We start from the raw sequence: 26,652 nt of genomic DNA, 5'->3' as shown, positions 1-26,652 counted from the left end.
CCTCTCTCCCCTCTACTGTGCATTGTGTATCTGCATTATGCATCAACCAAACCTCCCCATAGGCAGAAATACCTGCTCAGCCATAAAGAGCAACATTCTCCTAGCACCAACAAGACAACTCCTTAAAAGATAACATTCCTTCCTGATTTTGTAAGGGGTCACGATGACCCACTACTTTGCACTCACAGATCTGGATTGTGTAAACTGTCAATAATACCTCACTTCATGTACAGCCCCTTGTCTCAAAAAAACTTACATAACTGTGCTTTGACTTCTAATGGGCAGAACAGTTCTTGGAGCTTTCTGAGAGGCTCTTCTCAGGTTATAATCCTCCATTTGGCTTGAATAAAATTTTCCATTTCTTAGATGGACTGATTAATTTTTCGTCGACACTACACTACAAGCTCCATGAGGACTGAAACTCTTGTTCAGCCTTGTTTCCTAAGCATCTGTTAATATTATAGTGCATGGTACATATTAGGTGCTCAATAAAAGTTGGAGGGAAAAGAATGAACCAGCAAAGATGACAGGGAGAATGTGTGAAAGTATGTCATGTAAGCAGAGTGTAGGGATATGGGTAAGAGTGGCTGGACCTGAAGGGCTCTGTAATTTATACTGAGCAATTTGTACTATAAAATATAAATCAAACACCCCACATTGGCTGCTGGTGATTGAACTGGGCTTCCTGTTCATACATTTGGTTTTACCAGCACAGTTTTAAGAACCTTTGAATGTGTATGCCTTTCAGTTTGCCACAATTCCCACTGGTCCCCACATTACATGGGCCTCCTTTCCTCATTGAAGCTGGCTGCCTGCCTCACTGAGATCTGTGTTTGCTATCCCTGCAGATGGATGGGAGGTAATTTAAAGAGGGAGAGGATTTAAAGAGGGGGATTTAAGATACGAGTTTTAGAAAGATAAATCCACCCTCAGTGGCGGTGTGCTTTGAGGATTCCTCGGGAGAAGTGAATTTGTTTCATTCAAAGAGCCCTGGGAATAAAGGTAGACTCAAAATCAGAGGCATCGAGCACATTTTGAACAGCTCACGTCTTCAGACTGCTAAGTTGGCCATTGCCAGGCTGGGTCCATCCTCTCCTGTTTGCTTTCTGAAACACAAACTGCCTGAAACCTGAAGTCAGAGCTGCAACATTGACTCAGCAGCCTGCCATATTGCAAGGCCTCATGCCAGGAGCTGTGGGGGGATATAAAATGTAAGGGGAGGCTGGAATAAAGCATCTCCTAGGGGATATGGCAGCCGTGGCCACACAGTGCCCCACAGAGACGGGGTTGGTGCTGTTAGGGAAAACTGGATTTGCCTCTTGGTAGGTGTGGAGCCAAAAGTCACAATCAAGCCAAAGAGCGGGAGGAGGATTTATTACTTGCAGCAAGTAAAGAGAACACTGGAGATCTTTCCCAAAGCAGTGTGTCTCCCCAAACAGCAAAACTGGGGAGGTTTTAAGCTAAGGGTGTATACATATTCATGAGGGGGCTTGGGCTGTCCACAGAGTCCAAGCTTTAGTTGATTGAAGTATCAAGGGTCAGAAAAGGTCAACATCATCATCCCTTAGGTTTCAGTTGATCTGGTAGTTGAGTCCCTGGGGGGGGTTTAAATTCTGCAAAACACCTCAAGAAAGTGCTTCAGGCTAGTCTTTACCATTGAAACAGAACTTAGAGTCTTTACAACTGATTTGTTACCTTTGCTATTGTTACTTCTCTTGGTTGATAACAGTTTATTCTTTTGTTCCCCTTCTCCTACAGTTTCCCTACATTTACATCTTGAAATATTGTGTTACACTTGTTATAACTGATGAACCATACTGATACATTATTATTAACTGAAGTCCAATATTTTATGTTAGGGGTCACTTTTTATGTAGTACATTGTATGTGTTTTGACAAATGTGTCCATCATTACTGTATCATAGAGAAAAGTTTCGTTGCCTTAAAAATCCTCTGTATTCCACTCTTTGTCCTTCGCTCCCTTCCCCCAACCTCTGACAAAACTAAAACTCCCGGAAAATAACATAGGTGAAAAATCTTGGTAACTTTGGGCTTGGTGATGACTTTTCAGTTACAACACCAAAAGCATGATTCACGAAAGAAAAAATTGATAAGTTGGACTTTATTAAAATTAAAACTTAGAGACTTCTATAGTGATCCAGTGGTAAAGAATCTGTCCTGCAATGCAGGGGATGTGGGTTCGATCCCTGGTCAGGGAATAAGATCCCACATGCCACAGGGCAACTAAACCTGCGCGCCACAACTACTGAGCCTGTGTGCCTCAACTAGAGAGCCCGTGTGCTGCCAACTACAGAGCCCACATGCTCTGAAGCCCGCGCGCCACAACTAGAGAAGAGAAACCCCCGCACGCCACAATTAGAGAGAAGCCTACGTGCCACAGTGAAGAGCCCGTGTGAGGCAACAAAGATCCTGTGTGCCACAACTAAGACCCGACACAGCCAAAAATAAAAATAAATAATTAAATAAAAGATAAATTAAAAAAAAAAAAGGCTCCGTGCTCCCAATGCGGGGGCCTGTGTTCGATCCCTGGTCAGGGAACTAGATCCTGCATGCATGCCGCCACTAAAAGATTCCGTGTACAGGGAACTCTACTCAGTGCTCTGGGGTGACCTAAATAAGAAAGAAATCCAAAAAAGAAGGGATATATGTATACACATAGCTGATTCTCTTTGCTGTACAGTATAAACTAACACAATATTGTAAAGCAACTATAGTCCAATACCAATTTAAAAAATAAAAAATTTAAAAAACAGAAAAATAAAAGATCCTGCGTGCTGCAACTAAGACCTGGTGCAGCCAAACAAACAAACAAATAAATAAAATATTTTAAAAAATAAAATGAAATGAAACACTTGGACTTCCCTGGTGGTCCAGTGGGTAAGACTCTGTGCTCCCAATGCAGAGGGCCTAGGTTCAGTCCCTGGTCGGGGAACTAGATACTGCACGCACACCGCAACTAAGACCGTGTGCCGCAGCTAAGACCCGGTGCAGCCAAAATAAATAAATAAATAATAAATAAGTAAATAAAATAAAATAACTTAAAAAAACCATGCATTAAAAAAATAATAATAAATTGAAAACTTAAGCTCTGTGAAAGACACAGTTAACAGAATGAAAAAATAAGTCACAGACTGGGAGAAAATCTTTGCAAAACACATATTTGATAAAGGAGTGGTATCAAAAATATATTAAAAAACTCTTTCAAACTCAACAATAAGAAAACTAACTTCCTGACTAAAAGTGGGCAAAAGATCTGAACAAACGCCTCACCGAAGAAGATATACAGATGGCAAATATGCATATGAAAATATGCTCAACATCATATGTCATTAGGGAATTGCAAATTAAAACAGTGAGATACCACACTACACACCTATTAGAATGGCTGAATTTCAAAGCACTGACAACACCAAACATTGGTGAGGATGTGGAGCAACAGGAACTCTCATTCGTTGCTGCTGGGAATGTAAAATTGTACAGTCATTTTGAAACAGTATGGCAGTTTCCTACAAAACTAATTGTAATTTTTAAGTTGGAAATCAAATATATAGCTTGTTTGAGGTAAATAGTACCACAAGCAGATTTTCTTTAAGAGCCAAACAAATCTTTAAAAGCAAGTATCAAGATAAGACAAAGCTTCTGGTATAGGATCAGTAGTAAAAAATAATGATGTATGAGTACTTGGATAATAAACCCACTTTGCAATAGCACAACTTTAGGTATATATTGTGGATTCTCTATAGTTTAGAATTCTGAAATATACAACAACAGGCTGACTGTCCCTAAAGAAAGCTATTTTTAAAAAGGCATAACTTAGGTGTTCTTGTATTTGACCAACTCCATCTAAGTTTAGATGTGTTGAAGGACGTAAGTTAGTGGTTTTCAAAGTGTGAGCAAAGGGGACCCATGAGGTAAAAACCATTTTAACAACACTGCTAAATACATTATCTGCCTCTCACTCTTGTTCTCTCATTAGTGTAGAGTGGAATTTTCCAGAGGCTACATGAAGTGTGATATCACAACAGATTGAATGTTGATATGAGAATCCAGCTGTCTTTTATTAATCCAGACATTCAGGAGATATGCAAAAATGTAAAATGAGTCTACTTTTCTCACTAATGTGTTTTTTTTTTTTGGAAAGTATAATTATTTAAAAAATACTTATGTCAGCCTGTAATGGTTTTGTTATTATTTTATAATGAACAAATATTTTAAAATTCTGTCTTAATTTCTAATATGGAAACTTTTAATATATATAACTCATACAAACAAAAAGTCTTAGAGATCTTCATAAAATTTTAAAATGTAAAGGGATGCTGAACCCCCAAAATTTGAGAACCAGTAATTTAGCAAACCATGTGCAACTTGCTACTTGATGTATTTTTAAAAAATAAGGTATAGGATAGTGATAGTGAGATAAGGAAGAAAAACATAGGGCTCCCCTGGTGGCACAGTGGGTAAGAATCCACCTGCTAACACAGGGGACACAGGTTCGAGCCCTGGTCCGGGAAGATCCCACATGCCGTGGAACAACTACGCCCATGTAGCACAACTACTGAGCCTGCGCTGTAGGGCCCGTGAGCTACAACTACTGAGCCCACATGCCACAACTACTGAACCCTGCGCTCCTAGAGCCCGTGCTCTGCAACAAGAGAAGCCAGCAAAATGAGAAGTCCATGCACCACAATGAAGAGTAGCCCCTGCTCGCCACAACTAGAGAAAGCCCGCGCACAGCAATGAAGACCAAATGCAGCCAAAAATTAAAATTAAAAGAAAAAAAGAAAGAAAAACACAGAGTAGTAAGTCCTAATGACTACTCATGCATATTCTTTTGACAACAAGAAAAAAAAGGCAAATAATTTTGCACAGGAACTTTAACATATTCTGTACAGTGGTCTCACTTTGCTGACATCATTTATACAAATTCTTCAGTTTTTACTTGACTATTCTTATCAATATCTGCTTCCATGATCATTTAATCAACCTCCTCATGTGTTAACTTTTCTTGAAGGTGTTTTATCATGTGATGTAGTTATGTCGCACCAACACAGACAGTGTCATCCTTATTAAACACAAGGCATGTTTCTCTAATTTCTTTTTTATGCTTTTCATTTTTCTTGTCATCATTGTCAGAAAGTCCAGAAAGTCAATTGTACTATTTCCATCACCATTTGTTTCATTAATTTATCCTGAAATTTTGCTTCCAGGGAATTTTGCCCAAGAGGCCTCATTACAGTCTCCATTTTTTTGATGTTCGTCACCATCCTTGTCAAATAGTGGAAAGCTTCTTTCAGTTCTGCACTCTGTTTTCCCTTCAGCTGGTCAACCATGCTGCCAGTGCCACTTGTCTTCAAGTGACAGTCACACAAATGTTCAGTTCATTAGCTCCACTCAGACTCTCTGAAATACTATTACTTCTTAATGTTTATATGTTTATACATATTTTAAGTAAAACTTACATGGGAAAAGCTTATGTGTGCATTTGCTATTTTTAAAATTTTATTTATTTATTTATTTTAATTGACGTATAGTTGATTTACAATGTTGTGTTAGTTTCTGGTGTACCGCAAAACGATTCCCTCCCCCACCTCATCCTCTCTCTTGGCAACCACAAGTCCATTTTCTATGCCTATGAATCTGTTTCTGTTTCATAAATAAGTTCATTTGTATCATTTTTTTAGATTCCGCATATAAGTGATATCATATGGTATTTGTCTTTCTCTTTTTGTTGTTTTTTTAAAAATATTTTCTTTTATTTATTTTCTTTTATTTTTTTGGCTGCATCGGGTCTTCGTTGAGGTGTGCGGGCTTCTTTCTAGTTGTGGTGCGTGGGCTCCAGGGCACGTGGGCTCTGTAGTTTGCGGCACATGAGCTCTCTTGTTGAGGTGTGCAAGCTCCATAGTTGTGGCTCACGGGCTTAGCTTCCCTGTGGCACGTGGGATTTTAATTCCCCGATCAGGGATTGAACCTTGGTCGCCTGCATTGGAACGTGATTCTTTACCACTGGACCACCAGGGAAGTCCCTTTGTCTTTTTGACTTACTTCACTTAGTGTGATAATCTCTAGGTCCATCCATGTTGCTGCAAATGTCAATATTTCATTCTTTTTTATGGCTGAGTACTATTCCAATGTGTGTGTGTATGTGTGTGTGTGTGTGTGTGTGTGTGTGTGTATCACATCTTCTTTATCCATTCATCTGTCAATGGACATTTAGATTGCTTCCATGCCTGGGACTTCCCTGGTAGTCCAGTGTGTAAGACCCCAGGCTTCTAATGCAGGGGGCCCAGATTCGATCCCTGGTGGGGGAACTAGATCCTGCACGCATGCCGCAACTAAGACCCGGGGCAGCCAAAATTAAAAAAATAAATAAGTAAATAGATTGCTTCGATGTCTTTGCTATCATAAATAGTGCTGCTATGAACATAAGGGTGCATGTATCTTTTTGAATTATAGTTTTGTCGGGATATATTCCCAGGAGTGGGATTGCTGGATCATATAGCAACTCTATTTTTAGTTTTTTGAGGAACCTCCGTACTGTTTTCCATAGTGGCTGCACCAATTTACATTCCTGCCAATAGTGTGAGAGGGTTCCCATTCACTGGGTTTTGCAAATTCTTTGGTTTATTTGATAAATGCATGTGTCCATTGGTAACCACCCAATGAGAAAGAAAAGTCATTTGTTACAGTCAGGAGCTGGTTTTGCACTATCAGGCTTTGGCATTCTCTTGTTTTTTATTGCTGAGTACAAGTCTGCTGTATGAATATACCATACTTGGCTTTTCCATTCACCTGTTTGTGGTCATTGGGTTGTTTCCAATCTTTAGCTGTTAAGAATAAAAATGGTATGAATAAAAAGACTTTGTACATGTATATTTTGTGAACATATATTTTCATTACTCTTCTAGAAAATATCTAGGTGTGAAATTGCTGGGTCATATGGTAGGTGACATTTAGCTTTATGACTAGCTGCCAGATTTTCCAAAGTGTTTTACCATCTTACATTTTCCAACAATGTGTGAACGTTTCAGTTGCTCTTCTTTCTTGCCAACCAGGGTAGGTGTTGTCATTGTTTTCAATGTTAGCCATTCTAGTGGGTAGAAAATGGTACCTTGTGGGTTTAATTTGAATTTCCTTTTCAGAAAACATCATCCATCATATTAACTGAATGCTGCTCATTTGAATTTTACTGTTTTTTAAATATACTTTATATTTATATTACTGTACAATTACATTTAATTTTCTAACTTGCTTTGGTTTTATCCTTGTACAAGGAGCTATAAGAATAAGGCATTTATTTTATTTTTTAGAATAAGGCATTTATATCTACTTTTCTGTTTGTACATATTTAAGTAACATCATAATAAAAATAATATAGGTCAACATTTGAGGCTCATAATTTTTCCTTTACAAGATGTAAGTGCATTGCTCAAGTCTGAACCACTAAGCCAGCCCACACATTTCTGCCATTCAAATCTTTGTCCACTTTTCTTTTTTAAAAATGTATTTTATTTTATTATTATTTTTTAGAAGTCAGGTTTTTTTTTAATTTAAATTTTTATTTTTTACATTTATTTTTGGCTGCATTGGGTCTTCATTGCTCTGCGTGGGCTTCCTCTAGTTGCGGCGATTGGGGGCTACTCTTCCTTGCGGTGCGTGGGCTTCTCTTTGCGGTGGCTTCTCTTGTTGCGGATCAGGAGCTCTAGGTGCACGGGCTTCAGTAAATAAATAAAGTAAATAAATAAAATTTTTTTAAAAAGAGGCACATTTAAAAAAGAAAAGTTTGGGGGGTTGGGTGGGAGGGAGGTCACTTCATACTTTCCACTTTAATACATCATGGACACCTATGCTTATATCTACTGATCTACCTTAATCTTTCTCATGGTCACGTCGTGTTTCATTATATGGATAGATTACAGTTTTCTAACCAGTTCCTGTAGGCTTTTAGATTCCTTCTCACATTTGCTATGAGCTCTTTACATCACTAAAAAATGAAAATATCTCACATTTGCTGGTAACATTTTCCTCTCTAAATTTTCCCATAAGCCTTTGAATGTTGTTAACTTTTCACACACCATTTAAAACTTTTAAGAACTTATAGTGTCTGTGTGTTCCTTCTTTTTCTTCATGGTGTCTTCTGCTCTACTCTGGGCTTCACCATATAGGAAGAAAGACTGAGGAGGCAACATGGCTCCTGCGTGCTGGGCGTGGGAGGGTCACCCCTTCAGCTCTAACATCTCCTCCAGTGCCCACCCTAGGAAGGTGATATTCAGTGTTCTGGAATCAGTTCCCCCACCCCCTTTTTTTTTTTTTTGCTTTATTATCCCCTGACATAACTTTAACTGCTCCCTCCCTATCTGCTTCAAAATCTGTCTCTTTAGCACCAGACTCTTCCCCAGATGCCTTCTACTCCTATCCAGATAGATGCCTTGTATCTCCAAGGCAACAGCTCTCCAGCCAGACTCATTATACGCACCCACAAAAACTGATTCCCTTTTTCTCAAGACCTCCTAGTCTTTCACCATCCATATCAAACCAGTCATCACAAACTTTGTTGATTCTACCTTCTAAGAATCTCTGGATGCTTTCTCTTCAAGCCCACTGTTACTGTCTGGGTTATGGCAACTGAAATTGTTAAGTCCTGTGTGTGACAATTATTTAAATCTTAGTGCAACAACAACAAAACCCAAAAAACAAAACATAACAGAAAAATCTTAGTACAGTTGACCCTTGAACAACATGGGTTTGAACTGCACAAGTCCACTTATATGTAGATTTTTTTCCCACTGCATAAATATATACAGTAGTACAGGATGAGCAATTGGTTGAATCCAGATGCAGAACCACAGAGGGCCAAGGGCTGACTATAAAGTTATTGGAGGATTTTTCACTGGGCAGTTGGGTGCCCCTAACCCCAGTGTTGTTCAAGGGTCAACTGTAAATAGAAATGATCTAATTTCCTCCCTTCCTCTCTGTTTCTCTCCCTCCCTCCTTTCTTCTTCTTTGTCTCCCCATCCAATCCATCATCCATGCTGCCCCCCAAAGTTCTCTCTCCAAAAGGCAGATTTGGTTGTTACTCCAAAACTGTAAGATAATAAACTTGTGTTGTTTCAAGTCACTAAGTTTATGGTAATTTGTTACAGCAGCAATTGGAAATTAATAGTGGGGGTGGGCATAGACAGCAGTATTAAGTAGAGTGGTCAGGGTTGGCCTCATTAAAGTAAAAATTAAGCAAAGTCTTGAAGGAAGTGAAGGAGCTGGCTAATGGTCTACCTGGGGGAAGAGCATTTCAGGTAAAAGGAACAGAATGAAGGCCCTAAGAGGGAACTGTCTGGTGTGTCTGAGGCTTAGGAAGGAGGCCAGTGGAGCAGAGAGAGTGAGGGAGAGAGAAGTGGGGGAAGAGGCCAGAGAGTTGACAAGCTGGGGTCCATGCAGATCATGTGAGCCCTTGGAGGTCATTGCCAGGATTTGGCTTTTACTCTGACTAATATGGAAATCAGGAAAGGGTTCTGAGCAGAGAAATGAGACAATCTGTCTCCTGATTTAAAAGGACCCTCTGGCTGCTCTGAGTTGAGAAGACTCCAGGAAGATTTGGGTAGAAGCAGGGAGACCAAGCTATAGCAACATGTGGGTGGGAGATGATAGTGGCTCTGACCAGGGTCATAGCAGTGGTGAGAAGTGGTCAGATCCTGAATATATTTTGAAGATCATCGGCGGGATTTCCTGACAGACTGGATATGGGGTGTCAAGGTTGAGTTTCATTTTTGTGGAATTCTTTTTTTTATAACCTTCAATATTCTCCTTTTATTAAAATGAAAATATTTTATTTTTAATATCAGAATAACTTAGATAGCTATAATTAATGTACTACACTGTAGTTCATTCTCATTCTAACTTCTTTATATACATAGAACAGTGAGACTCTTACCCAAGGTTGTAGCTCACCTCTACTTCCTCACAGACTTTTTTTTTTTTAACATCTTTATTGGAGTATAATTGCTTTACAATGGTGTGTTAGTTTCTGCTTTATAACAATGTGAATCAGTCATACATATACATATATCCCCATATCTCTTCCCTCTTGCGTTTCCCTCCCTCCCACCCTCCCTATCCCACCCCTCTAGGTGGTCACAAAGCACCGAGCTGATCTCCCTGTGCTATGCGGCTGCTTCCCACTATCTATCTATTTTACATTTGGTAGTGTATAAATGTCCATGCCACTCTCTTACTTTGTCCCAGCTTACCCTTCCCCCTCCCTATGTCCTCAAGTCCACTTTCTAGTAGGTCTGCATCTTTATTCCTGTCTTGCCCCTAGGTTCTTCATGACCATTTTTTTTTTTTTAGATTCCATATATATGTGTTAGCATACGGTATTTGTTTTTCTCTCTCTGACTTACTTCACTCTGTAGGACAGATTCTAGGTCCATCCACCACACTACAAATAACTCTATTTCATTTCTTTTTATGGCTGAGTAATATTCCATTGTATATATGTGCCACATCTTCTTTATCTATTCATCTGTCAATGGACACTTAGGTTGCTTCCATGTCCTGGCTATTGTAAATAGAGCTGCAATGAACATTGTGGTACATGACTCTTTTTGAGTTATGGTTTCCGAAACTTCTCTAGTAATAAACTATAGAAATGATCCCTGAAAGTATAGTCTTTATTTTTGTGGAATTCTTAAATGATTTTAAAAAATAATACTGCCTTTTCCAATCCTACCAAGAATGGGGAGCTAGATTAAAGAAATCTCAAGTCAGACCAGTCCCTCTTTGACTATACAGCCCTTATAACACCCCAACCGTACAATCAGGTTTTTGTTACTAAGGATTAGGAGAGACCCCTGCACAGTTGGTGCCTGTTGTTGTTGTTTTTCATCTATTAATCAAACTTACTTTATCATCCTTTAAAAAATTTTTATTTTATTGAAGTATAGTTGATATACAACACTATGTTAATTTCTGCTCTACAACAAAGTGATTCGGTTATACATATATATACATTCTTTTTCATATTCTTTTCCATTATGCTTTATCACAGGATAATGAGTATAGTTCCCTGTGCTATACAGTAGGACCTTGTTGTTTATCCATTCTCTATGTAATAGTTTGCTTCTGCTAATCCCAAACTCCTACTCTATCCTTCCCTCACTCCCCCTCCCCCTTGGCAACTACAGTCTGTTTTCTATGTCTGGGAGTCTGTTTCTGTTTCGCAGATAGGTTCATGTGTGTCATATTTTAGATTCCACATCTTTATCATTCTTGATAGTCTTATATACATGCGGTTTTGGGAATTCTTTGAACAGCTTGTAACATCGTATTGGTTCCCTCATTAATTAATTTTTCCCTAATCAGTTTTGATAAATGAGGAAATAAAATTATGTTGTTTGCATACTTTATCCAAGATTGGAGTCATATTGGCTACATCAAATCAATGCTTGAGCAAATGTGAAATTAGAGCTTTTTTAGCCTGGAACATTCTGGGTGCTGTTACTAAAGAAGATGCCATTTTATTTATTTATTTATTTGTTTGTTTATTTATTTGTTCAAACAGTGAAGAGAGTTAACCGAATTTTGGCTGCATTTATTGATACATAGTGTTTATTTTTATTTATTTTTTTAAATTTTATTTATTTATTTTTGTCTGCGTTGGACTTTGTTGCTGTGCGCAGGCTTTCTCTAGTTGCGGTGAACAGGGCTACTCTTCCTTGCGGTGTGTGGGCTTCTCATTGCGGTGGCTTCTCTTGTTGAGAACACGGGCTCTAGGCACGCGGGCTTCAGTAGTTGTGGCATGTGGGCTCAGCAGTTGTGGCACATGGGCTTAGTTGCTCTGCAGCATGTGGGATCTTCCCTGATCAGGGCTGGAACCTGTGTCCACTGCATCGGCAGGTGGATTCTTAAGCACTGCACCACTAGGGAAGTCCCTCACTGTACTTCTATCAAAGAAGTTTATTTAAGTCTCTCCTCTTCTGAACATCCATAGATTTTATTCTCACAGACCATATCTATTGTGGCATCAGGCAGAGCGGTTACAAAATCCCTGTAACATCAATTTCATTGTCCAAAACCCAGAAAAATACATACTATTTGAGCATCATGGGAATATCACAGTACAGTCCCAAGATGATTTCAGCACACACTGTATTTATTTATTTATTTATTTAGGCTGCACCAGGTCTTAGTTGCGGCACGTGAGATCTTCGTTGTAGCATGCGAACTCTTAGGTGCGGCATGTGGGATCTAGTTCCCTGACCAGCGATCGAACCCAGGCCCCCTGCATTGGGAGCATGGGGTCTTAGCCACTGGACCACCAGGGAAGTCCCTCAGCCCACTTTTTAAAAGCATGTTTAGTACAATATTTTAGTAGAACTGAGATGTTTGGAGAGTCCCTTGGAGATTTGTGATAAGAGAATGTGACCCATATCACTCAGGTTATTCAACCTAATCACTAAATGATTAATAATTCAAGTCCTTTCTATACCTCTGGGTATATAGGTGATTTTGAACATGGCAGATCCTTAGGGTAGAGGGTGAAGAGTGGAGACTGAAAGCTTTGTCTTTGCTGTAAACGAGCCTGCCAGACAGATGACCTGGGGAAGGCCATTTCGTCTCTTTGAGCTACAGTTTCTCATTTGGGATCAGAGTTAAATATCACTAAGGGGCTTCCCCGGTGGCGCAGTGGTTAAGAATCCTCCTGCCAACGCAGGGGACATGGGTTCGAGCCCTGGTCCAGGAAGATCCCACATGCCGCGGAGGAACTAGGCCCGTGCGCCACAGCTACTGAGCCTGCGCTCTAGAGCCTGCAAGCCACAACTACTGAAGCCCGCATGCCACAACTACTGAAGCCTGCGCTTGTAGAGCCTGCGCTCCACAACAAGAGAAGCCATCGCAATGAGAAGCCCTCGCACTGCAACGAAGAGTAGTCTCCGCTCGCCGCGACTAGAGAAAGCCTGTGCACAGCAAGGAAGACCCAACGCAGCCAATAAATAAATAAAAATAAATAAATAAATATCACTGAGGTTCTTTCCAACGTAGAGAGAGTAGTATTTTCTACCCAAAGACCTGGATTTTAGTTTTTAAGCTTTGCCATTTATTAGCTGTGTGACCTTGGGCAAATTACAAAACCTGTTTGAACCTCTGACTTCTCACCTGAAAAATGGGGATACTCATAATTTGCAAGTTGTTCCAAGCACCAAATAAACTGATATATGGGGTAATACTGTCTAATAAACCATAAAGGAACACTAATGCAGAGGTATCAGTTTTTATTTTTAAGAGTAGCTGGTCATAAAGGAAAACAAAATAAAACACAGTTTGGAGTTGTGTTCTTGGTTTCTTCAGGATTTGCAAAAAACGGAAAAATTGTAAATGTGCTTACTGGGCCTTTATAGCAACAAGCACCTAGTTTGAAATACAGTATTAATGGCTTATAATATATAGACCGGTGCCCTCTGGGAATGCTTGGTCGTGGTGAAGAGAACCTATCAGCTCTGATATGGAGGTGCATGGAGCCCAGCATCAGGGAGCGGCTGGGTTATAGGTCTCCAGCAGGACACAAAACACAGCACATCAGGTGGCCATGAAACACTTTGATTCTTGGGACCTTTTTTTTTTTTTAACTTATTTATTTTATTTGTTTTTGGCTGCATTGGGTCTTCATTGCTGCGCGGGCTTTCTCTGTTTGCGATGAGCGGGGCTACTCTTCGTTGCAGTGTGTGGGCTTCTCATTGCGGTGGCTTGTCTTGTTGTGGAGCACGCGCTCTAGGCGCGCGGGCTTCATTAGTTGTGGCACGCGGGCTCAGTAGTTGTGGTGTGCGGGCTTTAGAGCGCAGGTTCAGTAGTTGTGGCACACGGGCTTAGTTGCTTCCACAGCATGTGGGATCTTCCCAGACCAGGGATCGAACCCATGTCCCTTGCATTGGCAGGCGGATCCTTAACCAGAGCGCCACCAGGGTAGTCCATGTGGCCTATCTTTAAAGCCAGCAATGGCTGGTCGAGTTTTTCTCCTGATGCCATCCCTCTGGTTCTGCCTCTCTCTTCTGCATTTAAAGGATCCTTGTAATTACACCTGGACCACCTAGATAAGATTCTCCACCAAAGTAATCTTCTTTTAAGGTCAGCTGATTAGCAAACTTAATTCCATCTGCACCCTTAATTTGCCCTTCCTGTGTAACATAACATAGTTACATGGGGACTAGGACATGGATGTCTTGGGTGGGGGGCATTATTTTGCCTCCCACAGTGACGATTTTGTCACTGTGCTAACAAGACCAAGTGCTGAGCACTGGGAAGTTAAGCATGAATAACTCATGCTCCCTACTCTCCACTCATTCATGTGGGGAGCACCTCACCTAGGTTTGGCAAATCAGAGTGGGCTTCCAGGAAGAGGTGATGTCAAAGCTGACAAGCGTCAGATGAGCAGGAGCAGAAGCAAGGCCAGTTGAGAGTAGGGGGTTAAGCAGAATGTTCTGAGCAGAGGGGCATAACACACTCCAGAAGCTCCCTGAAGAGAGAGCATGGGGGATTTGGGGGGCAGAAGAGATTCAGGAGGGCTAGACAGCAGGTAAAATGGAGAGGGGAAAACAGTGATGCTGCGAGGTAGGACAGAGCAGGGACCGTTAAGGAGTTTGGACTTTATCCCAAAGGCAAGGTATTTAAATGGGGGAGTGACACGATCAGATTCATGGGGTAGAGGCATCACTCGGGCTGCTGTGTAGAGAAGGCACTGAGAGGAGCGGACAGCTCAGTGGGAGAGCTGGAGAGGCCCAGGGAGAGGCAGCAGAAATGGAGAAGATGGATGGATGGATGTAGGAGATGCTGAGGAGACAGAATCATCAGGGGTGGTGAATGGAGTTAAAGGGAATGCCTGAGTTTCTGTTTGAGCAACAGGTGCTTCTGTTTGTGCTTTTCACAGAGACAGAAATGCAGAAATAGGGTCACATTGTGGTGGCGGGGGTGGGGGTGGGGGTGGTGCGGGGTGGTGGTTGTAATAAGATGCTTTTAGGACGTGTTAAATTTGGGATGCTTGTGGCCATCCTAGTGTGGATTCTAGTAGGCACATCAGTATGGAAGTCAGAGACCCAGAAGAAGAGTCTAGGATGAAGATGCCTATTTTGGTGTGATCATCAACTAGATGAAAGCCATGGGAGGGGATGGTTTCACCCAGGAAGATGGTGCAGAGTGAAAGTCAAGAAGTCACAGGATAAGGAGCACAAACATTGGAGGGGCTGGAAAGGCAGACTCAGCCTCCTATAACTGGAGGGGCCAGCTTCCTTTCCCTTCCTTCCTTCCACCCTCCCTCTCTCCTTTTCTTCCCTTGTTTCCTTTCTTCCTCACTCCTTTCTTTGCTTCCTTCCCCTTCCTCCTTGTCATTATTCAATTCTAATTCAGTCCAAAATTAGGCTTGACGAGCCCAAATGAGGTGGTCACGGTGGCCTGTGTGAGGACAGCAAAGAAATGGGGTGGCAGGGACAGCCGACCGGGGTCAACTAATTGGCGACATAGAGAGGATTGAGCACATGGAGACGGATTCTGAATATATATTGAGATACTAGGAGCCAAGCTTCTCACTGTTGGAGAAGAGAGGAAGAAATATGGTGGAAAGGGGAAAGGAGAATGGGCCCTCTGTTGTTGGCTTGGAATTGCAACTGTTTGGTGTAAATTCATGCTTTATAATGTAGAAAGATATACCTATAAAGAGAGCTATAAAAGTGTATGTGGGGGGTATGCATATATTTATTCCCTGTTCCATCCACTGAAAGAGCCTGGGAACTGTGACTCCTGATAGCAAATGAAACCAAGGCTCCTTGAGAAATGATTAATTTCAGTCAAGGCTTGGAAATGTATAAGATGGACCTGGAAAATTTTGCTGTGGAAGAAGTGTTCAAATGATGGGAACGTGTCAAAAGACACAGAAGGTGATTTGAAGGCTCTCATTTGCCAAATCTAAGATAATTTGACCACAAAAGTAAATAAAGATATTAATTGGTTAAAACCAATTGAAAAAATACATAAATTCATGAGTCTACACGGATCTAAAAAAACAAACAAATAAATGGGGAAGAGAAACTCTTCTTCATATAGTAGAATGTAAATCAACAAATGCAGAAAGAAACCAAGAGGGCCTAGAGATAGGAGAGAATTGAAGAAACATAATGGAAACCAGAAGAATGACATGTATGGAGGAGGGTGTGGTCAACAGTGTTGATTATTACTGAGGGGAAGAGCAAGGTAAATTCTAGAAAGGGTCTTATGGCTTCGGGCCCATGGAGGTTGTTGGTGAGAATCTATTGAGCGGGTTGAGGAGGGAATGGGGAGGGAGAAAGTGGACACACTGAGCACAGACAATTCCCTGAACAAATTTCACTGTGAAGTGGAAGAAATAGAGGGGTAACCGCAGGGAAACACACTGAGTTTAGGGAGGGCTTTTCGAAATGGAAGAAACATGAGTAGTTTAAATGCTAATGAGAAGGAACTAAAAAAGAGGGACAGGTTAAAGATACAGGAAAGTGGGAAGAAAATTGGTGTGAGGTTCCAGAGAAGGCAGGAAGAGAGGAAACCCCCCAGATGGGGGATTAGCACTTTCTTTATAACATGAGGGAAGGAGGAAAGGCAGAATACAGGATAATATGTAGATTTAGGGGCAAAAAGTTGAGAGAGTTTCTGTCTGATGGCTTCCAAGTTTTTGTGAAATAGGAGATGGGGTCACTGACGGCAAGTGAGGGGCAGATGAAGAGCACAGAGAAGCATCTGGGAAACATGGGAGATAAAAAACTGGCAAACATGCAAACAACTCCTTGGAAGTATTAGGGGTCCAGTGGAGGGCTGCAGTCATCAAGTTACAGTGGCCCCAACCTATGTGGTTATGGGGTCTTTGTCCTGTCCTTCTCAGACTGGCTCTGCAAACCTGAAAGGGCCTGCTTTCTTTTCCTTCCTTCCACCCTCCCTTTCTTCTTTCATCCCTTCTTTCTTTGGCAGGTGGAAATGATGTATCATGTACCAGTTACCAATTGATGCCTCTTAGCTCCAAATCCACCCTTCATGGTCTGCTTTGCAAACGTGGAGATGGGTCCTTCTAAGTGTTTCCTTGTGAGCTGATGCAATATTAAGTATTGTCAATAGAGGGCAATAGAGATCCATTGCAGGGACACAGGGCTTTTCTTTCTGGTTCAGGTGTGCTATTCCCGGGCACCTGCGGTGCGCGGTGGTTAGCAGCACCTAACGGCCAGCAGCTTTCCGCAGCACACCCCTTGGGTGATTTTATAATGGACTGCCTCCAGTGAGACATGTCTTCATTAACGCTTAATCTAGCACCCCGAAAAGTAGATTTCCAGCAAGTTCCAGAAGGCGGATTTCTAGCACACCCCACCCACCACAACTCTACCATCCAATTACTCAGGACTGTGCCCACCCCCCCTCCCCACCAATGTGGTCTGGATCTCAGCCCTGAGGGGCGGGGGGATCCTTCCTTAGGGATAATAGCTACTCTTTACATCTGCTATTCTTATATTCTTTAGAGTTCTCTTTATTTCTTACTAGCGAGTCCTTAGTTCCTCTGATCCTCTGTTACAATAATTCTTTATTTGCTTTTTTTTTTTTTTTTTTTTTGCGGTACGCGGGCCTCTCACTGTTGTGGCCTCTCCCATTGTGGAGCACAGGCTCCGCGGCCATGGCTCACGGGCCCAGCCGCTCCGCGGCATGTGGGATCTTCCCAGACCAGGACACGAACCCGTGTTCCCTGCATCGGCAGGCAGACTCTCAACCACTGCACCACCAGGGAAGCCCCTATTTGCTTAATTTTTGTGTGGTTTATGTCTCCTGATTGGATCCTGACAGATACAGGATTGGTACAAGCAGTGGTACCAGGAGATAGACTTGCAAAGATGGGATTTGGGGATAGGTTTGGTCATGGTTTGGCTTTGGCTTTGAGTACAGTGCTGAGCTCCTTGTCAATGGAAAGTGGGATGCTGGTAATTTATCACATGAAGTGAGGTTGCAGTTAATCAAGCTATTTGTTGTTTATTGTGATGAAATGCCAACTGAAGCACATACCTTGGAGGCTAAGTGGCTGCTGCACTTGACAGTTACAACAGTAATGATGACTATGAAGACTGGTATGAGACGGATTCTTGTGAGTGTACTTAAACACTTACAGAGAGAAGAACCACAAGCTCAAGTCTTTAACTCTCAGCTTAAGTCATGGTTTGAGAACCTGAGATTGCCATGATAGCCCTCTTATTCTTATACAAGAATCTCTTATTTCTTGTATCAACAGGGCTAATATTGTTGAAAATCAAACACAAATTTAAGTATGTGGGTTGTTGAATTACAGCAAGAGTTGAGCTCACAGTCTCACCATGTTTCTCATGTGAAAGTTAGGGCATGAATTGGTAAAGAATGGGATTCTAAAACTTGGAATAGGAACGTATGTTTGGATCCAGAGGAAGGTGATGATTTCTCACGGAAGCTGAGAAGCCAAAGGGGTGGATTATCCAGTTATTAATTTATTGCTTCTCAGATCCAAATCCATCCTTCATTGCCTGCTCTGCAAAAATAAAGATGGGTCCTTTAAATATGTTTTCTATGCCAGCTAGTATGATGTCCAGCTTTGTCAGCAGAGGTACTGAGGAGACATTGCAAGAGGAAGAAAATTTCCTTCCTGCTTCTGATGTGCTCCTTTTGGCAGACCCCTGTGACGTGAGCAGCTTCTCCAGTACCCAGCTCTTGCTTCACAGGTAGCTTCCTTATCCTGGATGCTGTTTCCACTCAGTGATTCAGTTGACCCGAGAGTCAGTTGAAATTTCTGTTTCCCCTGCTGTCCCATATGTTGACCACCAGGTCAAGTGGATTCTGTCTGCTGAATATTTCTCATCCCTCCTTCCCTCTGCCCCCCACCCCTACCCCCTCTCCATGCCCACTCCCACTGCTTCTGTTCAAGCCTTGCTTGCAGGGTTTGAGTAGCTCCTAGCCTGCAGCCTCTGCCTGTATTTTCACCTCTATTAATTCACTCTCCACACTTCAGACAGAGTGATTTTACTAAAATAAAATCGGATCCTGTTGTTCCTCAGCTTAAGTTCTTCAGATGGGTTCCCGGTGCTTATAACAGTGGTCTCCAAATTTTGTTCCTACATCACATCAGTGAAACGTTTTTGAGCATGTAACCACAATCTGTGTACATTAAGTTATATATATGTTCTGCTCTACTTAAAATTATGAATATGGGGGGAAGGATAAATTGGGAATTTGGGATTAACAGATAGACACTACTATATATGAAATAGATAAACAACAAGGGCCTATTGTAGAGCACAGGGAACTATATTCAATATCTTGGAATAACCTGTAATGGAAAGGAATCCAAAAGAGAGTGTATATATATATACACACACACACACACGGTTTTATATATATATATATATATACACACACACACACACACGGTTTTATATATATATATATATATATATATATATATATAACTAAATCGCTTTGCTGTACACCTGAAACATTGTAAATCAACTATAATTCAATAAAAAATTTAAAAATACATTCCAGTGGGTAAAAATTATGAGTATGATAAAATATATACAAAAAAGGAATGAAAATGTGCAAAGTAAAAATAAATATGAATAGACGTTCTGGTATTTTCTTTCCACACTCAGTAGTTATTTTTGGAATCTCCTGGGGGAGTATTTGCCCATTTTGAATACCACTTATTAATTGGACAAATGAACTGCTTAGCTTGGCATGCGAAGCCTACATGATATCTTTTATTTGACAATAAAACTTGGCTTAGGGAGTTCCCTGGTGGTCCAGTGGTTAAGACTTCGCCTTCCAATGCAGCGGGTGTGGGTTCGATCCCTGGTGGGGGAGCTAAGAGCCCACATGCCTCAGCGCCAAAAAAACAAAACGTAAAACAGAAGCAATATTGTAACAAATTCAATAAAGACTTTAAAAATGGTCCACATCAAAACAAACAAACAAACAAAAACTTGGCTTAAAAACTGCCTCTCTAGGGGATATATGTATACATATAGCTGATTCCCTTTGCTGTACAGTATGAACTAACACAGTATTGTGAAGCAGCTATACTCCAAGAAAAATTTTTTAAAAAACCACCTCTCACCTGTGCCACCTTCTCTTACTTTTCCAGCTGAAGTTGGAGACTTCTGCCCGAGATCCTGTGGCCCCTTTTTTCATATTTTTACCACAGCATTTTCATTAGTGGCAACTCCAGAATCTCCACCTCAGAAGACGTAGAGGCAGAAATCTGGTTGGGGTGGTTGGTTTTGGAGGGAGCTGCAGCTACCTGATTTGTCTTACTACCAAACACGCACTTTTTGCTTAGATTGTAGGGGCTTTTGGGCTGTGCCACCCAGACCCATGGCAGTGAAAGTGCCAAGTCCTAACCACTGGACCACCAGAGAGCTCCCATTTAGGGACTTTTTTGGCATGACTTTAGTGGAGGTGTTGAAGGTGATGAGGCTACTGTAGCACCCTGGCACCCAGCCCTTGGCACACCTGAGTTTGGTGCGAGGCTGTCAGGGTCTGTTTATAGGGAACTCATCAGGAGGAAAGAGCACCAAGGCGCACATGTCTGGTTCAAGAGTGATGGGCCAGGATCAAGGGAAAGTGGTTCTGAGTTGCCTTCTCAGTCTGTTCCTTTCATCATCTTCCAGCCCACAGCCCAGAGAGAAATGCTGTTAGAGAGGCAGATGGGGCCAGACGCTGCAGGGTCTCCCAGGCCATGGTGAGCCATTCAGGGTGTGTGGTGGGACCCCACTGTAGGGTTTGGAGCCAGGGAATTATATGGCTTGATTCATGTTTTACATCCACTACTCTCTGTCTTGTGGAAACAAGATTGTAGAGGGACATGTGGAAGTAGGGTCAGATTTGTGTGGGTCCTGTGGCAGCGATGGGACCTCAAGTGGACCATGGCCCTGGCAGTCATTGCTACACGGGGCCCTCACGATGCTGGGAGACATGATTACGAGCATGCCACATCAGAGGAAGATCCAGTGGGGTAGCCAAGAACACACGTCACACACACCCTGGGCAACTCAAGATTTTATGAGATGGAGTTCCCAGAGAGCAGGTTGGGTCGGACCCAAACCATGACATTCTCTTACAGCTATGATGGTGGACTCATTTTTCATCTCCAGGCTCGTGTTAGCATGGCCTGGGAAACGTGGGTGACACTTTTATTGCCATTTGCTTTTCATCTCTCATTAAGAATTTTTGATCCATATAGTGTGACTATATATAAATGTTCATTATGAAAGAGATATTTGAATACCCGGAAATTGATAAGTTTCCTCAGGCTTTTGAAACAACCCTTGTACCAAACACTAAAGAAGTACAAAGTATCATTGCTAATGAAAATGGACAGAGGTGACGAGTCAATAGTACTTTGTACTTCAACCACCTTCCAGCAGAGCGTCTCAAAGGGCTGGATATATATCTGAACACCAGACCCTTTCACAGAGGTCAGGAGGCTCTGTGATGATGACTTCTCTTAAAACTTAAGTATGACCCTTGAAGTCACCAGCTATTTCCCCAGTCATACAGATATTGAATAACAGCTTTGGTCAGGATATGAGTATTGCATTTGGCTTGTCATAACAGTTTTATGGCCTGGGCAGGTGGAGTATTGCAGAAGTGTGTGTGTGCGAACACTCACATGCACACAGTGGGGGTGGAGGTGGTGGTTGAACTTGATAAAACCAGGAGGAGGAAGGCTGCTAAGGGGGACATTGGCTTTGGCTTTGGGCAAAGTTCTGACTCTGCCCTTCCTAGCTGTGTGACTCTAGAAAATTAACAAATACCTGTGGGCCTCAGTTTCCTCTTTTGGAAAATGAAGATGATAATTCCTCCCTTGATGAGTTAGTTATATGTGGATTAGATGATCCAATATGTGCAAAATATCTAATACATAATAGGGGTTGACTAAATATTTCCTGTAGCACATTCTTAATGATTGCTTAATTTAAGAATTTTTAGAACAACTATTGTTTTTGTAAAAATAATTTGAGATTATGTAAAATTCAAGTCATATACAAAAGCACAAAGAAGAGAGTAACAAATCATAAAATTTCCTACCACCAGGAAATAACTATTTTTAACACTAGGTGATAATAATATCATACTTCTTGCTGTGCAAATAGGTAGGTTAATAGGTAGTTGGATAAATGAATGGATTAAAAATAACTTTACATATTATGTATGTATTTTAGTTGAAATACAAATGTGAACTTTAATTTTCCTTGGGAGCTAATGAAACTAAAGTAAGATGAAAATTTTCTGAACTTCAGAGAAATGCTTATGTACAAGTGATATTTGTTTCTTTGAGATTCATTAAGGTTGTGAAAAAAATATCATAAAAATACGATGATTCTTTTTAAACTGCAGTGTCTGTTTTAGCTCATATTTATTTCCCAAATTGGTACATGTTTGAGAGTTTCTGCTTAAAGCTTTTATACTTGGGATGACATCATTTTGGATGGAATATTGTTGATTCATTTTTTTTTCCAGCCCTTCCTTTGAGCTGGTAGAGGCTATGGAAAGTTCTGAGGTTAGCTGAAGTTTCTTCTCAGATGTAGGTCATGCTTTCCTGCCCAAAGTCCTGTGGAATGCTTTCTCTTTCCTTGAAGTTCAATAACTTAGCCAGGATTTTCTCTGGGCCAGTCACTCTATTAATTTTTCAAGGTATTTGATGTGCCCTTTGACTGCTGATTACCTCCTTCTATATCTCTGCATACTTTTCCTGTTTCCTTTTTTTAGGTTCTCTGCCTCTGAGTCATCAATTACAACAAAGTGTTGGATCGTCTCTTTCTAATTTCCACAATTATGATTTTTTCCAGGTGCTTTTATCTATTTCTTTTCTCCTGTGAATTCACTATGATTATCTCAAGCACATCCTTCGTTAATAATTCTGATTTTTGATCATGTTGGTTCTCTTCCTTGTGTCTAATTGATTAGATTTTCGTGGTGGTGTTTTGGCCTCTCTTTGCTTTTTTTTTTTTTTTTTTTTTTTTTTTTTTGCCACTTGTGGGATCTTAGTTCCCCGAACAGGGGTCGAACCTGGGCCCTTGGCAGTGAGCGTGCAGAGTCCCAACCACTGGACCGCCAGGGAATTCCCTCTCTTTGCTTCCTTAGTTCTATAATTTCCCTTTTCATCTCATTCTGGGGTGCTATTTTCTTGTCCTTGTGCTCTTATTTCCTGATTCATCTATAGTGCAAAGCACTTGTAGGGGCATTTTCTTCCAAACAGTGTTCTAAATGCTGCAGCATCTCTAGGACTGGTCCTTTTCCCTTCTCCGCCTACATCCTCTGGCTAGGTGATGTCTTCTATCCTATGATTGAATGCCATGTAGATGCTTATGACTGGCAAAGTTATACCTTTAACCCACACCTATCTCTTGAACTCAAATTAAAATTCAGCTGATTTCTTGACATCTCCACTTGCAATGCAATTGAGATATTGAGATGCAATATGCATCTCAAAATCCAAACGTCCTATACGAATTTCTTGGTTTTCTTCTCCCACCTCCCAGTCACTCTTCCTCCCTCAATAATCTCCATTAGAGTAAATGGCACCAATATTCACCCTGTTGCTCAAGCAAAAGGACTCACAAACATCCTTCTCCTCACACTCTACGTCCAGTCCACTACCAAGCCCTATTATGTCTACCTCCCAAGTGTGCCCTAGCATTCTGCACCTCTTTCATCTCCACCCCGTTGTTATTTCCTGCCTGGATATTCCACTGACTCCTAACTGTTCTCCCTTCTTCCACCGTTGCCCCCCTATAATTTATTCTCCACTTAGGAACCAGGATGTGGTGGTTTAAAACATGTTTGCAAATTCTTTGACGCATCTGTCATCAAGATGTGGAATCCAGTTCCCCTTCCCTTGAATATAGACTTAGTCACATGCTTCTAAGAATAGAATACCCTTGCCTTCAAGGCTAGATCGTAAAAGATGATATGGTTTCCACCTGCCTCTCTCTCCTGTGATGGTTGCTCCTGGGACCCATTCCCCATTCCTTAAGTGAGCCCAGGCCACGTAGAGAGGTTACCTGTAGATGTTGCACTGGACAGCCCCAGCAGAGGTCCCAGCCAACAGCCCACTTTAACCACCAGATATCTGAGCAAGGAAGCCCTGAGATGACTCCAGCCCAGCTGTTGTTTAAAGGCAACCACATAAGAGACCTTGATCAAGAACCACCTAGTTGAGTTTAGTCAGCCCCCAGAACTGTGAGAATGATAGTGAGTGTTGTGACTGTGATTTTACATCACTAAGCTTGGGGTGGTTTGTTACACAGCAGTAGATAACTGATACACTGAGTGACTGTCAAATATAAATGATATTATGTGACTCCCCCACTTGACAGCATTGAATGTTTTAGAATTTAGTTTATTTTTTAATTTTTTTGGCCACACCACGCAGCTTGCAGGATCTTAGCTCCCGACCAGGGATTGAACCCAAGCCCTCAGCAGTGAAAGCGCAGAGTCCTAACCATTGGTCTGCCGGCGAATTCCCTCGAATTGAGTTTAAAGTAAAATCAAAACAAAATCCTAGCATGATCTGGCCCCACCTTCCATCTTTCTCTTCCCTCTTGCTCATTGTGCTCCAGCCCTGTAAGCACCAAGTGTTTCCTCTTCTCAGGACTTTTGCACATGCTCTTCCCTGCATGAAATGGACTTCCTATACCTCTCACCATGTCTGGATCTTTCTCATCTTTCAGGCCTCAGCTCAAGCATCACCTCTGCAGAGGATTTCTGTCTCACTCTGTCTAAAGGAGGAACTCATCCTCCTTCTGGTCACACCACCCTGCTTCGTTCCCTCAGCGCAGATACCACACTCAAAAATTAGCTCATTATTTGTTTATTTAAAAAAATTGTATGTCCTTCCCCCCAAATTAGAACATAAGCTCCACATGGCAGGAGTCTCATCTTGTTCATTCTCAGAACCTAGTAATTGACACATAGTAGGCACACAATAAATATCTTTAGAATGAATGCGTATCAAGGGAGGGAGATTTTGTGATTTACCTCCTTTATATGGAAATCCTAGCAAGCATTGAAATTTTCCATTTGATGGCATTTCCTAGTATTGAATCTGGACTAATTAAAAGAGAATAACCTTTTGTTGGTTGTCCTCACTTCTTTCATTTACTCATTCATTCGTTCATTCATCAAGCACAAGATTCCTTCTCCCAGAAGGTGGAGGTAAACAAACAATAAGTATTAAAGGTACAATGTAATATTAGGATGTGATACATATATGAAGAAGAATGAAGCAGGGCAAGGGGATAGAGTGTGAGTATTTTAGGGGGACTGTTTTAGATGGAAAGACCTGTCTGAGGAGGTGACTGGAGCAAAGACCCAAATGAAGTGAGAGATGGAGCCACAGGAAGATCTGAGAGTCCTCCCGCAAAGAGATGGATCAGCAAGTGCCACGACCCTGAGAAGGGTGTGTGCCTGGTGTGTTTCAGGAATAGCTGGGATGCCAGTATGGCCAAAGCAGGACAGAAAGGCAGGAGATGAGGTCACAGGGGTCACAGGGGCCAGTCAGGAAGGGTTTCTGAGACCCTAGTAAGATCTTTAGTCATTACTCTAAGAACTATGGGAGACTGTTGAAAGGTTGTGAGCTGAGAAGTAACTGATCTTTGTTTTAAAGAACATTCCAGAAACTGGACAAGGAGGGGAGAGGGAGGAGGAAAACTGGTGAGGAACTCCTTTTCACTCCAGGCCAAGTTTTCATCAGCGCCTCAGAGAAAAGGTGGCCCAGCCCCAGGTCCCCTCACCTTCACCCTCAGTGTCTGGGGAGGCCCAGTGGGTCCAGACTGTGGAGGCTTCTCGGGAAACTGTTGGCTCCTTGAAATCAACGTCTTAATTCATTCCTTCGATACTGGTGACAATGGTCTGTCTCTCCTCAGACACCTGCTCCATCCAGTTGCAAACAGAGTGGAGTGTCTCTTAGCTCAAGAGCATGTGTTGCTCAAACAGAAATCATTGTCACAGGCTGCCTCCCAGTTGGTGTGGCTTAGTTATGAGTCAAAACAGCCTTTCGGCAGCAGTGGGCTTCTAAAGAACAAAAGTTCCCCAATAGCTCTTTTCCCAAGTTTGAAAATGACACCACACTTTGAGAGGGACAAAGACATAGGGAAGAGATTGGCCAAGAAACCAACCAGGCTTGCCTGGATCAACACAGTGTCCTTTAAAATTGGTTTTACTTCCACTATTGTCTCTGAACTCTTTTTCAGTTTCTTTGAATTTAAAATTTCCCAAATGGTATTTGAGTTGTTTTCCTTCTCAGTGAATTCGAACCTTGAGTATCCATTTTGTCATTGAACAAAGCTGATATTTTACACTTGGGAAACTGTTTTTAAATGAGTGGATTATAGAAAGGAATGGACAAACTGGCGGCCAGGTGGAGGAGGGTGTCACCGTGGCTCGTGTCCCTCTGCCCCTTGCACACCTCCTCCATCCCCTGTTCTCCCAGCATGCTTGTTAAGTGGCCTAGGGTGCAGAAGGAGGGATTAGCAAATGGAACACCCAAAAGGCATAATTCTTGGCTTCATGGAGTTCACTTACTTTTACCTAATTTTTTCACTTATAAGGTTCATTAAA

General features: G+C 41.6%; 2 pseudogenes; both read right to left on the bottom strand.

Annotated features, from left to right (window-relative positions):
• Positions 1-4,918: 4,918 nt before the first annotated feature.
• Positions 4,919-5,351, bottom strand: LOC132477073 (calmodulin-like; annotated as a pseudogene).
• Positions 5,352-10,612: 5,261 nt separating this feature from the next.
• Positions 10,613-10,686, bottom strand: LOC132477190 (small nucleolar RNA U3; annotated as a pseudogene).
• Positions 10,687-26,652: the final 15,966 nt, after the last annotated feature.

This window comes from Mesoplodon densirostris, chromosome 16 (assembly GCF_025265405.1).
Source record: "Mesoplodon densirostris isolate mMesDen1 chromosome 16, mMesDen1 primary haplotype, whole genome shotgun sequence".
Taxonomy (NCBI): Eukaryota; Metazoa; Chordata; class Mammalia; order Artiodactyla; family Ziphiidae; genus Mesoplodon; species Mesoplodon densirostris.
The sequence above is the reverse complement of the archived record's forward strand: the minus strand, read 5'-3'. Positions and strand labels throughout refer to the sequence as shown.